Genomic DNA, 12,275 nt, shown 5'->3' on the forward strand with positions numbered 1-12,275 from the left:
TATTTGTATTAATGGGATGCTACCTTTGAAGGCTTAATTACAACCTCATTGTCAACAACTTCAGCAGCTTTACTGCTCAGCAATGTATAAATGTGCTGCTAAATGTACCTGACACATTCAGAGGTTGCCCAGGAAACTGCTGCCAGAACACATGCACATTCCAGCTGAAGGCAGACAACAAGTTGAGACAAATGAGCCTGGTTTGGACTCAGGTCAGAGGGAAAAAAAACAAAGACGTAATGATCTGACTGTTCCCCAGCTCACCATGGCACTTTCATAACGGTTAGGGTATGAGTACACTTAAAACGCTACAGCAGCAGCTTCACTGCCGTAATGCTTCGGTGTAGACACATGCTGAGAGAGGTAGTAGTTATACTGATATAATTTCCCACTGTAGACCAGGCCTTAATTATTAACCCATTGTTTGCTAGGAAACACACACACAAATCACAGATGCAACACAGAAACTGACAACATAGTTCATCTTCACAGATAATTCTTTTACACAAAAGTTTGGCAGGGAACCAGACTGCAGTACAGAACTCCCACAGAATTCACACATACATCATTAATTAAAAAAAAAAAATCATACAAAAACAGAGACTTTACCAATAAAGATTATTTAATGAGGGGTGGAGAACCATTCTTATTACTGCAATTCTTGGAAGACAATCATGCAATCCTTATTCTCTTCAGCAATTCCACTGACTTCAGTGGAATTAACCACGTGAGTAAAAGCTGCAGGTTTGGGTCCTGAACCACAGATAGCTGATTCTATCTACTTGATATTTAAAGACAGAAAATGTGTGCCAATGCTTTCAGTAAAACCCAAGTTGAAAACAAAGAATACTTTAAAAAACAAAAACAAAATAAAAAACACCTTTGTTTTGGCCACAATTCTAAACCAGAATTTTAAGTACCAACAAAAATAACTGGTAAAAAGAAAGAAAAAAAGTCAGCCCTTACTTTAATATGACAGACACGTACAAAGTTCCACCTCACACTGCAGTGTGATCTCCAGACTAAGGCACTGAACTTGTGAGTCAGGAGAACCACCACTAAATTGTTGTGACTTGAGGCAACTCACTTTACATCTCTGACCCTCTGTTTCTTCTCCCACCCTTTATCAGTCTTGTCTATCGCTTGGTCTGCACACCAAGTAACAGTAGGGGCAAATTTGGTTTTGTAATGACCCATCCACTCCCAGTCATTACAAAACCTAATTTCCCCATACTGTTACTCACACCTTCTTGTCAACTATTTGAAATGGGCCACCCTCATTACCACTACAAAAGGGATATTTCCTCCCTTGGTACTGTTAATTGAATTGTCTCGTAGATTGACCCCCCACTTGGTAAGGCAACTCCCATCTTTTCATGTACTATGTATATATATCTGCTACTGTATTTTCCATGCATCTGATGAAGTGGGTTCTAGCCAGGGCCGGTGGAAGGATGTTTCGCACCCTAGGCGAAACTTCCACCTTGCACCCCCCTCCCCAGCTCCCCCCCCTCCCGTGGCACCCCCCCTGCCCCAGCTCCCCCCCGCCCCAGCTCCCCCCCGCCCCACGTCCTCCCCAAGCACGCTGTCGCTGCTTCACTTCTCCTGCCTCCCAGGCTTGCGGCGCTTAAGCTGATTGGCGCCGCAAGCCTGGGAGGCGGGAGAAGTGAAGCAGCCACGGCGTGCTCGGGGAGGAGGTGGGGCAGGGGAGGAGGTGGGGCAGGGAGTTCCCCTGCATGCTGCCCCCGCCCCTTGCTGCAGGCGGCCCTCCCCGCGCTCCACTGCCCCAGCTCCCTCCGCCTAAATGCCGGAAGATCCAGCCGCCGCGGTCGCTGCCGACGAAAATGGCGCCCCCCAAATCCTAGCGCCGTAGGCGACCGCCTAGGTCGCCTAAATGGTTGCACCGGCCCTGGTTCTAGCCCACGAAAGCTTATGCCCAAATAAATGTGTTAGTCTCTAAGGTGCCACAAGGACTCCTCGTTTTTGCTGATACAGACTAACACGGCTGCTACTCTGAAACTTGTCATTTTGCACCAGTATATCTATTTTGCTTAGTGATATGATTTTTTTTTTTTGGGACACTGATCTAGTTATACTGGTACAATCTTTAGGCTGTGTCTACACTGGACACCTTGCAGCTACACTGCAGTAAGCTCTCCCATGGATCTGCTCTGTGCTGACGGGAGAGAGCTCTCCCATCGACATAATTAAACCATCCCAACCCCCATCTCCTGTCCACACCAGCGCTTCGGTCAGTGTAATTTAGCTCAGTCGGGGTCACACCCCCTGAGCGACGTAAGTTTTAACGACAAAAGTGCTAGTGCTGACATAGCTTTGTACTAGTATAACTGTCCACATTAAAGCTGACTCATACCGGTATAGCTTACTCCCCTTCCCATCCAGGAAGAGAGATACGGGGTATAAGGCACCTTTATACTGGTGTAACTGCATCCTCACTAGGGAGGTTGCATCACTTTAACTCTACTGGTACAGTTTAGCGTAGACAAGACCTATGTAAATTGTAAGTTTTTCGGAGCCAGACCTGTCCCTTACTACGTGTTTGCACACAGTGCCTGGCACAATGGGACCCCAATCTGAGTTGATGCCCTAAGGACTATCACAATACAAACAACCAGCCACCACCACCGCTTCACACTCTGTCTGACAGGCATTTTAAACTTAAAACATGATTCATAAATTGAGGCTTATTTTTTTGCTTTCCTTGTTCCTTTTGTATTGTGTAAACAGGAAATAAAGCATGAAGACAGAAGTTCAAATTAAATTTGGCCCTACCACATGCAGCTGCTTTTAACAAAGAACAAAATTTTTTGGAAAGAACAAGTCACATAATTCAACCAATTACATTAAAATGTCAATAGAAAGAAAAATCTATTACTGAAAGAAAGATCAGTAAACAAATGGGGTTATTTTTTTCAGGCCGGAGGAATGCAGATAGTGTGCTCCCACAGTAATCAGTCCTTACAGTCCTAATGGGAGGGGGAACAGTACAGTGCTTAGAGCATGCAACCGAGGAGAATTCCTGGATTATATCTCTGGCATTGCAGAGAGCCATGTCACAACATCCCAGAGTTTCAGTTTCCCCATATATTGTTTTCACTAAAAAGTGTTTAACTAATTAAAAGCATCTAAGAGAAGATAACTTTTCTTAACTCTTTATCCTCATTAAACCTTCCTAGGGTATATCTGCACTATAGGGACTATACCAGCATAGTTATGTCAGCATAACCCCCTAGTGTACACACACTGTACACTGATGGATGGGATTTTACCATTAGTACAGACCACCACCTCCCTGAGTAACGGTAGCAAGGTCAACAGAACCATTCTTCTGTCAACACAGCAGCATCTACACTAGGTGTTGGGTTGGCATGGCTATGGCGCTCAAGGGATGAGGATTTTTCATACTCCTGATTGAGGTAGCTAGGTCAACCTAAATTTTAAGTGTAGACAGCGCTCAAACTCTTACTAAATCTCACATATGATTTTATACTACAGCACATGAATGAATACAACAGCCTGCCCTGTTCTGCAACCCTTACTTACATGAGTAATCTCACTGAAGTCCATGTTTTCACTCCAAAAAGGGTGGTTTTTTGAAACAGCAATTTCAATGTAAAAAAACAAAACCAAACCAAACCCCCCCCCCCCCCCCCACACACACACCTTTTTGCAACGAAGACAAAGCCAATGAGCAAGTTAAGTGTTGTAGGATCAGGTTCCACGATTTATTTAGATTCCTCTAGTTTTGTTGGCTTTGGGCCCCAATCCTGCTCCCACTGAAGTCCATGGAAATTTTGCCATGGACTTCAGTAGGAGCAAGCTCTAAACTCTTTGTATGAGGATATGCACTTACATTGTTGGCTTGGACCTTGAAGTACTTTTCTTTAGTGCTCTGAAATGGCTTGGTAATTGAGTCGTTATTACACACTGCCAACTTGTCATTTATTTTGGCAGGGACTCCTGCAAATACTTGATTGTATGTTAGAGGAGAAGACACCTTAGATTTATGATAAAACAGAAGAAAGACCCTGCTCCTGCAAGGTGACAACATTGCTCAGTTCCCATTGACTTGAGCATATATAGCCCGTACAATGCTATATTTCTATTTGAAGAAGTCTTAGCCATCAGTGAACTCCAGCTGCAAGATACAAGTGTTGTGAAACAGCTGCACTGCAAATACTGATCAGTTAAGCAAGAAGAGATACGGATGAGCAGTTACATCTGCACATAGAGACCGTAACTGACTTATGTCTTGTGATGCAGTCGTACGAAAGATATTAACAGAAACATAAGTTCTATTATACATTCATGTAGAAGCTTTTTTAAGTTAACTGAAAAGAACAGATTAAAAATGCATCACCCCACCACTCTCTGCAGCCAAGACTTTTCAATTAAAATCCATCTTGCTGGGGGGAAACTAAAGGAAACCTGGATGTAAAATGCACTTCCCTTTTCCACTATGCTCCTAAGCAAACATGAATAACTCAAAGTTTACAGTCCAATTCACATGACTCACAAAACCAAGATGGGGTTCAATGAAAGCTGCTACTGTCTCCATTTCAAAAATACAAAATGCCCTTGTGTCCTGTTGAGGGTAACATTTTCTGTTTTAAAAATGTAAGAAACAGGACACTGTTGTCTGCACAGGAAGCAGGCAAAAAACTACATTAAAGGGATACATCATGTTTAAAGTCGTAGGTCATAAATAAATGTATTTCTTTACCTATTTTAGTAATATCTTAGGTTGTCAGAAGGGAAAATTTTAAATCAGATTTATTTCTCGCTGTTTGTGCCTTTCGTTGATTTTTTTGAATTTCTCTCAGCTTGGAGAAAGGACAGTCCATCTGTTAGGATGCTAACCTGAGACTTTTAGCGACAAAGAATCCTGTGGCACCTTATAGACTGTTGTGGAAAATTGGTGCTTCTCTGGCGCCACCTTTGGCCTAAACTTCCACATTCATGAGCCCATTGATTTCCTTCCTTTTCCTTTCCCTTTTCTCATCCCAACTTTTATCAAAAATTGTATTAACAATCATTAATGCCACTTGTTCCCTTGCCTAGCAGAAAAATTATATGCACAGCAATGTTTTTTGCAACAGCAATAACAAAGGCACAATTCCAAACCAAGCAACATCACCACAACTGTTAGCCCACTCAATGTAACAATATGATGGGGTTCGTGTATAATTTTGGTTATCACACACAGCAAATCCCAACTAATACACAAAGACGACAGTCTATAGGCGGTCTGAAAGGCACCTTTTTCTACCTGATATACATTTTCAAGTATATGAATTTCCCCTTATAAATCAGAAATCCTTTGGACCTCTGGTAATAATGAAAGCAGATTTTGGAAACGGTCAGGCACCAGGGTCGTCCAGCTAAAGGGCATTTGACACCTGAGAGTGGATTACAAATTTTTATCCGCAGGCCAGTAGACAATATGGCTGCCCGCAGTCGTAATAAGGTTAAAATGGGCGTTGTGTACAATATGGGCCTTAACAAATACACAGCTGTTATTAGCCGGGAAGATCATGACTCCTGTCAGGAAGGTTCCCAGTCCCTTATCTTCCCAACAAACATTGTTATGGACAGTGACAACTTTCCCTGGCTTGAGTTTACGTATGCATTGGAGCTGGGGGGGTTCTAATGGCCCTAGTGTCCATTTGTTTCCTATCCCAATCCAATGTGGGTGTTATTTCAGGAGCACTGACTATGAATTGGCTAGGCTTACCAGGTGGCTTGATTTCCCAAATGTGTCTGTGAATCACCCAATCCTACATGCATCCTCCCCATAGACCCGGCAGGATTCGGTATGTGGGAGCCCACGTCCCTCCAACCGGTCCGTATGCTTGGAAGGAGCACTGTGAATATCCACATCTCCATCCGGAGAACCTCCAAGTACGCCTCCATGGCCATAGATCAGATGGTACTCCTGAAGCGTCTGTAAGGACAGTGGGCCAGGCCTGGTGCTCAAGATCACTCCGAATGGCCGTTAGCTGGTCATTCAGGAAATCCTGAACTTCTAAGCATGCCAAGTCCCACTGCGATGCCTTCCCAGCACCAGTGATATTTAAGACCATCTTCGTCAGCAACTCCTGGGTTATAAAACTAAGGGCGGAAAGAACATACAATTCGCCCACCCCAGCCTGCACCTACGTTAGCTGTGTTTCAATAATAAGACAGTGGCTTTTTTCTAATGGACCTAATTTTTCCTTATGGTGTTGGCTTTTGTGAATATTCCAAATTGCAGCTGCGCCATTAGCCCCATCCCACAAGTATCCAGTCAAATCTCTTTTCTTTTTGGGAGAAGCCCAGGTCTTTTGCTGTGCTAGCCAAATGGCAGCTCCTTTAGAGCAATTGGGATATATAAAGATAATTTGAAAACTGGATAAGAACAGCGTGAACTTAATGGTCCCTAATGTGGCATTAATTACAGTCCACCGACGTCCTAATACATCTCTTCTTTGTGAAGTATTATACCACATCTGTTGGTTAAACACCTTTATAAAGGGCAGAAAGGCATTAATATCAATAATATAAATAGGGGTATATTACAATATGGTACAGGCTAAATCAGAAGCTACTGATTGGCTAAGATTTAAAAAAATATTATTTCCCCATCCCCACCCTACGTTCGTTAAGAAGGAGAGGCTAAGGAATATTAAAAGTTTCATTTTCAGGTAGTTTTGGCTAGCTTTTGCAAGCTATTCTTCGAGATTTCGTAGTCTTAGTTCACTTAGCTGTCCGGCAGTAAGGCAGCAAGGGAGAGGTTACTAGCACAATCACCTTGCTTGGTTGGAAGCTTTATTATGTCCTCAGGTGGAGAGGTTGTTTTCTTCGTAAGATCCAAAGGCACAGTGGGTCTGTCAGCAGACAAAGGAGAGGTTACCAGCTTTTTATCTTGTCCTTTTCTCCTGCTGTCCAGAAGAAACAGCAGCACCAGAAGGAGAAACAGCCGATCATCAGTCGGAGAATCTTCTCACGGTGGAGGGGCCTTTTTGCAGTGCGAAGTGAGGGTCCAGTCAGTTCTTGGCACTTCACAGCGTTGATAGTTGACAGGACTTGGTATGGGCCTTTCCAGCGTGGGGCCAGGGTGGTTTCTCACTGATGGACCTCTATGTAGATCCAGTCTCCTGGTTTTAGCGAGTGGCAGGGCTGCTATATATAAAAAAACCTAACACATTTCATTAGTGCCTGGCGATAATCAAGCATTGTGTCATCCATTAAATGAATGTTCATCTGAGCCAGGGCCAGTAGGGCACTGCCGGTAGTCGCATCGGGAGCCCTGATAGAAATTTTATGAGGGCTGAGTCCGGTCTTTCGATTGGGAGTGGCCTTCAAAGGGCATTTGGCCACACTGGATCTGCGAAGCGGCACATAACTCTTTTCTAATCTGTCCAGGGATGCCAGATTGTGATATAGAATTCCTAAGCAAAAGTTTAACAACAGTTTTGGCATCTGCCTTTTTACAAGAAAATCCATTACTAAAACTAACACATTTACAATGATAACATTTAAACATTTGAATTAAATCAATTTGAATATTTATAAAAGATCCCCAGAGAGGGGAAAGTGCTGCCTGCCTAACATTATGTTGCTGGCAGTAGTGCTGGGCCACAGAGGAAAAGTCTTATTCAACTGCAGCAATCAACCCCCCCTTTGCTCACACGGTGATGCACGCGAGCAAATAGGGCCAGAGCACCTGAGGCACAACCGTCCGGGGAGCGCCAAAGGTGATCAGGTGTAAGGTGTACCCAGCAACACTTCAAGAACAATTTTGCGGCTTTTTAGTTGATATCAGCTTTTATTTGCTATTTGTTACCAAAACAGATTTAAAATCTTCCATTCTCCTGGCTTTGACTACCCTGCTGCAGCCACAACTTTGGTCTTTATTTAAAACAATTTAAATCTTATAAAGCATTAAGTCACCTTAAGGCTTAAATGCTAAATACCAAAATTAAAACAATACTAATTTCTTTTGTTTGGAAAAAGTATTTTTTGGTTTTATATCCCCAAAACAACATCAATTTATTTTAAACTTATAAAACAAAGATTGTACACACCAGGAGTGTTCTTTAGCAAATTCGACTAACTTTTTCATAGTCAAATGATTTCACTTATATAACCTCTTGCCTGGATTATTTACAGACATTCCCAAAGGAATGGCTGCAAAGAAACCAAGAATTTTTCTTTTAACATTTGTACATAGTTTCACTGCTTAATTCCCTCTAATAACCTTAGGGCCACTCCGAGGGCACCAGAGTAATTGACCTTATTCACTTCCCTGGGGTCCATAATGGCCCCTACCTTGAGGGGTTCCAGCCCCGAAGCTATGACAGACACAAAACAACCAGAACAAGACAAAACAAAAGGGCGTCAGGTGTGTCTGTCAGCAAAAGGTTCAGATCCAGTGTGCAACTCACCCAACCCTGAGCCTACGGGCAAATCCGCCACCAGAAACCCACGATAGAGATTTCAAAAGGTCTCTTACCTTTCAGATGAGCCCTGGGTTTGGTGGGAGATTGCCCGCGGTCCTCCGGTCTGGGGGAGTCTTCTGTGGATCCCGGACGAGCCCCCAAATTGTTGTGGAAAATTGACCACACGGTTGATTTTGGATCAGACAGCCTGAGGCTCCTTTATTGATCAAATTTGCATGCATGGGGGAAGTCAGCCAAGGCAGCCGAACCGCCCCCTCCCTCCCCCGACAGATAAAATGCGAGAGATTATATAGGATAAAACCACAAAAATTACATATACTTCCTTAAAGTTTTACATCCATATAAGGGATGAAGCAAAACAAGTTTTCCTGTTTTTTCTTAGTTTTGTCTTTCGCGGTTTCTTGCTGTCACCTGACATCTATTAATTGTAGTCTGTTACAAAGGTTAATTCTACTTTTATCATTTCTACAGTTAGTTCTGCTTTTACGATTTCTGTCTGCCCTTCTCCTTTTACCACCACCACCCCCTTCTCCTTCCTCCACGCCACACATACAGTTCACTTGACCAAAGTTTAGGCCTTAGACCATTTTTCCTCCACAAGACTAACAGACGTATTGGAGCTTAAGCTTTCATGGGTGAATACCCACTTCGTCAGATGCATGATGCATGATTATATTATCTATAATCATAGATAATAAGGCCAGAAGGGACCATTGCAATCATCTAGTCTGACCTCCTGGATAACATGCCATAGCACTTCCATCCATTAATTCCTGTTTGAACTAGAGCAGATCTTTTAGAAAAATAGTTAATCTTACTTTAAAAATTGTCTGTGATGTAGAATCTACCACAATCCTTGGTAAATTGTTCCATGGCTAATTACCCTCACTGTTAAAAATGTGTGCCTTATTTCCAGTCTGAATTTTTCTAGCTTCAACTTCCAGCCATTGGTTCTTGTTCTAACTGTCTGCTAGATTGAGGAACCAGTTATCAACGTTTTGTTCCCCGTGTAGCTATTGTTTGCCCCAAGATAGACTCCCCTGACAACCTGCAAGTATGGCCTACACTCTTTGTTCCTAGATTATAGAGTTACTTGGGAGAGCCAGGTTCAATTCCTTGCTCTGTCAGAAACTGCCTGTGTGACCTTTAGCAAGCCACTTAGGGCCAGATTTTTAAAAAGTATCTAGGCACCACCTAAATCACATTGAAGTCAATGGGAGTTAGGCACCTAACTACTTCTAGATATCTGCCCCTTATGCCTCAGCTCCCCATCTGTACAATGGGGATAAAAGCACTCCCCTACTTCACAAGGGTTTTGTGTGGATAAATACATTAAAGATTGTAAGGCACTCAGATAATGGGGGCCATATGAGTACCTAAAAGAGACATAGGAAAATGGATGATCAAAATAAATGAATTTAATTTCACTTTTGTTTATAGCCAGTTTCACTGTCAGGCTAGAGAGAGGGAGCATAGTCGTAACTGACAGGCTTTTACCTTTGCACCCTCCTAATCCTGAGTTGCTGGGAAGATGGGACAAAAACACCCTCTCTCTTCTGTCAATTAGACAGCCTAGGGGCTGCTCTATGTTAATTAGATTTCCAAGGATGTCTATAGCTTACAATCAGGCTCAGAAGGATGCGATTTTTACTGATAAATGTCAATTCACCACACACAGCCAAACTGACAAAGAAATATTTCCATCAAGAATAAAGCAAAATTTACAGATGGGCAAAGAAAGAAAAATGGTGCTTGAGAACTTATTAGAGTTTGATTGAAGGATATTTATTTTATATATTTTGATATGTGATGTTGGCAATTTGTGTTTTAACAGTCATAAAACTTCAACTTTTTGAATCTTGATATTTACAGTCATTAATTATTGCCTGCCCCCCATAGTTTCCTGCAACTGTAAAAATTTTAATTGATACAAACATTTAAAATGCTTAAAATAGACATTAATATGATCTGTCAAAATTATAAAAAAAAATAAAAGCCAAGTTTTGCCAAGCCTATTAACAATATATGCTACTGCCATGCTCCCTCTCAACACCTATACTGGTACTTGCAGAAGGCAGTTTATGGAAGCCCAATACAATGCTTGCTCTGGAGGAATTTCCCCCATACCTCTGGTGGACTATTTACAGCCCCATATCCTACCTACCTTATGTAAGATCCCACACGACAAAAACATGATAGACAGACATTGGCTTCAACGGGATTACTCCTGTGAATAAGCCTTACTCACATGAGTAAAAGATGGCAGGAGTGGGCCTCAGAGGAGGAGAGAAAGACTTGCTTTTCCAACATTTGTTTCTCTGTGCTTTCGCACTGCATTACAACTACTACTCCTGGGGGAATTCTGCGCTAAAAATATTAAAAATTCTGCACCAAAAATTAAAAATTCTGCACACAATATTTTAAAATTCTGCATATTTTATTTGTTAAAATAACAATATAATCATGCTGGTTTCAATTATTTAGGTAATTTATTTAAAGTACAATACAATGGATGGAGAATGGGAGTGAGGAGCACTGGAGGAAATCCCCAAACCCCCTTGCCTAATAGTAATGTAGCAAGGTTTGACCCTTTATTTCTAGTTATTAGTCAACAAATATATGCAGCCATATGCTCAATGTTACATCATAGGCACATGAAGAGCAAGTGAGGGCTGGGGAATCAAACTCACAATTTATATTGGCTACTGACCATCTCCAGAAAAGTCAGTAGCAAACAGTTCATAGAGCACATTTTGATAAGAATTTTTTTCAGTCCAAAAATTTAGACCAGTTGTAATCAGTAAAGCACCATGTGCATTTATAAGGCCATACTGTCCTTTACACCACTCTGACTATGTAAAGGAGCCTTAAAACTTACACACCGGTTTTATACTCCTGGGGGAATTCACAAAGACAATAGGAACAATTCACTAAGTGGGCAGGCTGCTATGTTCTGCTCTTTCTGAGGGGACAGCCTGCGCCACGCCTACCTCCTCAGACACACTCTGAAGCACTGCCCCTCCATGCCAAGCATGCCGCAATAGTGAGCGAGAACAGTGTCTCTCTCTCACAACTGCCCACCCCTTCACACACACCTGGTGGTGATTTATGTCTCTATTGGCTGCTCCAGGTGCCTGAACTGACTTGCCTGTGCTGCCGGGGAGGGGTGCATGACTGCTCTTGTGGCTTCCCTTTGCTCCCCTGTCAGAAGTCATTTTTCTGCAGGGAAGAAAAGAAATCTGTGGGGGGACATGAATTCTGCACACACGCAGTGATGCAGAATTCCCCCAGGAGTGAACTACTCAGATTGGCCTAGCAAATGGGACCTCTGCAGCAGACAACAGTAACACACAAAACACACAAAAATAAATAATCATCAATTATTTACATGTCAAATGTCTACAAACAGAGATAAATACCACAAAGGTCTCATCACTACAGTGTGAGAGAAATACAGTTTCAGAATATATTTAGCAAAAGGTATCGCAGTAAAAAGCAAAAAGGGGAGGGGGGGGAAGGAAAACCATCCCTCTTGGAACTACTAGTGCCCAAGACACACTTTGAAAAAACTTCCACCCTTCTTGCAATCACCACATGTGCAAAACCCCCATGCATTACAGATGTAACTTTCCCTTGCATTCACTGGACAAGCAGCCTCTCCTTCCACCTGCACAGCATACAAGACAGCACCCCACCCTTCTTACTTGCTGTACACTCATAATACAGAATTACCTCAATTGCCACACATACAAAATGGTCATTTGCATCCACAAACCAGGCAGTTACACACCCAACTCGCCACAAATCACAAGG

General features: G+C 42.5%; 1 protein-coding gene across 2 annotated transcripts in view; it reads right to left on the reverse strand.

The window, feature by feature from the left end:
* Nucleotides 1–12,275, reverse strand: part of SCAMP4 (secretory carrier membrane protein 4) — a 32,529-nt gene that overhangs the window by 20,062 nt on the left and 192 nt on the right. The gene's annotated exons all lie outside the window — the stretch shown is intronic.

This window comes from Terrapene carolina, unplaced genomic scaffold (assembly GCF_002925995.2).
Source record: "Terrapene carolina triunguis isolate 2854851 unplaced genomic scaffold, T_m_triunguis-2.0 Scaffold194, whole genome shotgun sequence".
Classification (NCBI taxonomy): Eukaryota; Metazoa; Chordata; order Testudines; family Emydidae; genus Terrapene; species Terrapene triunguis.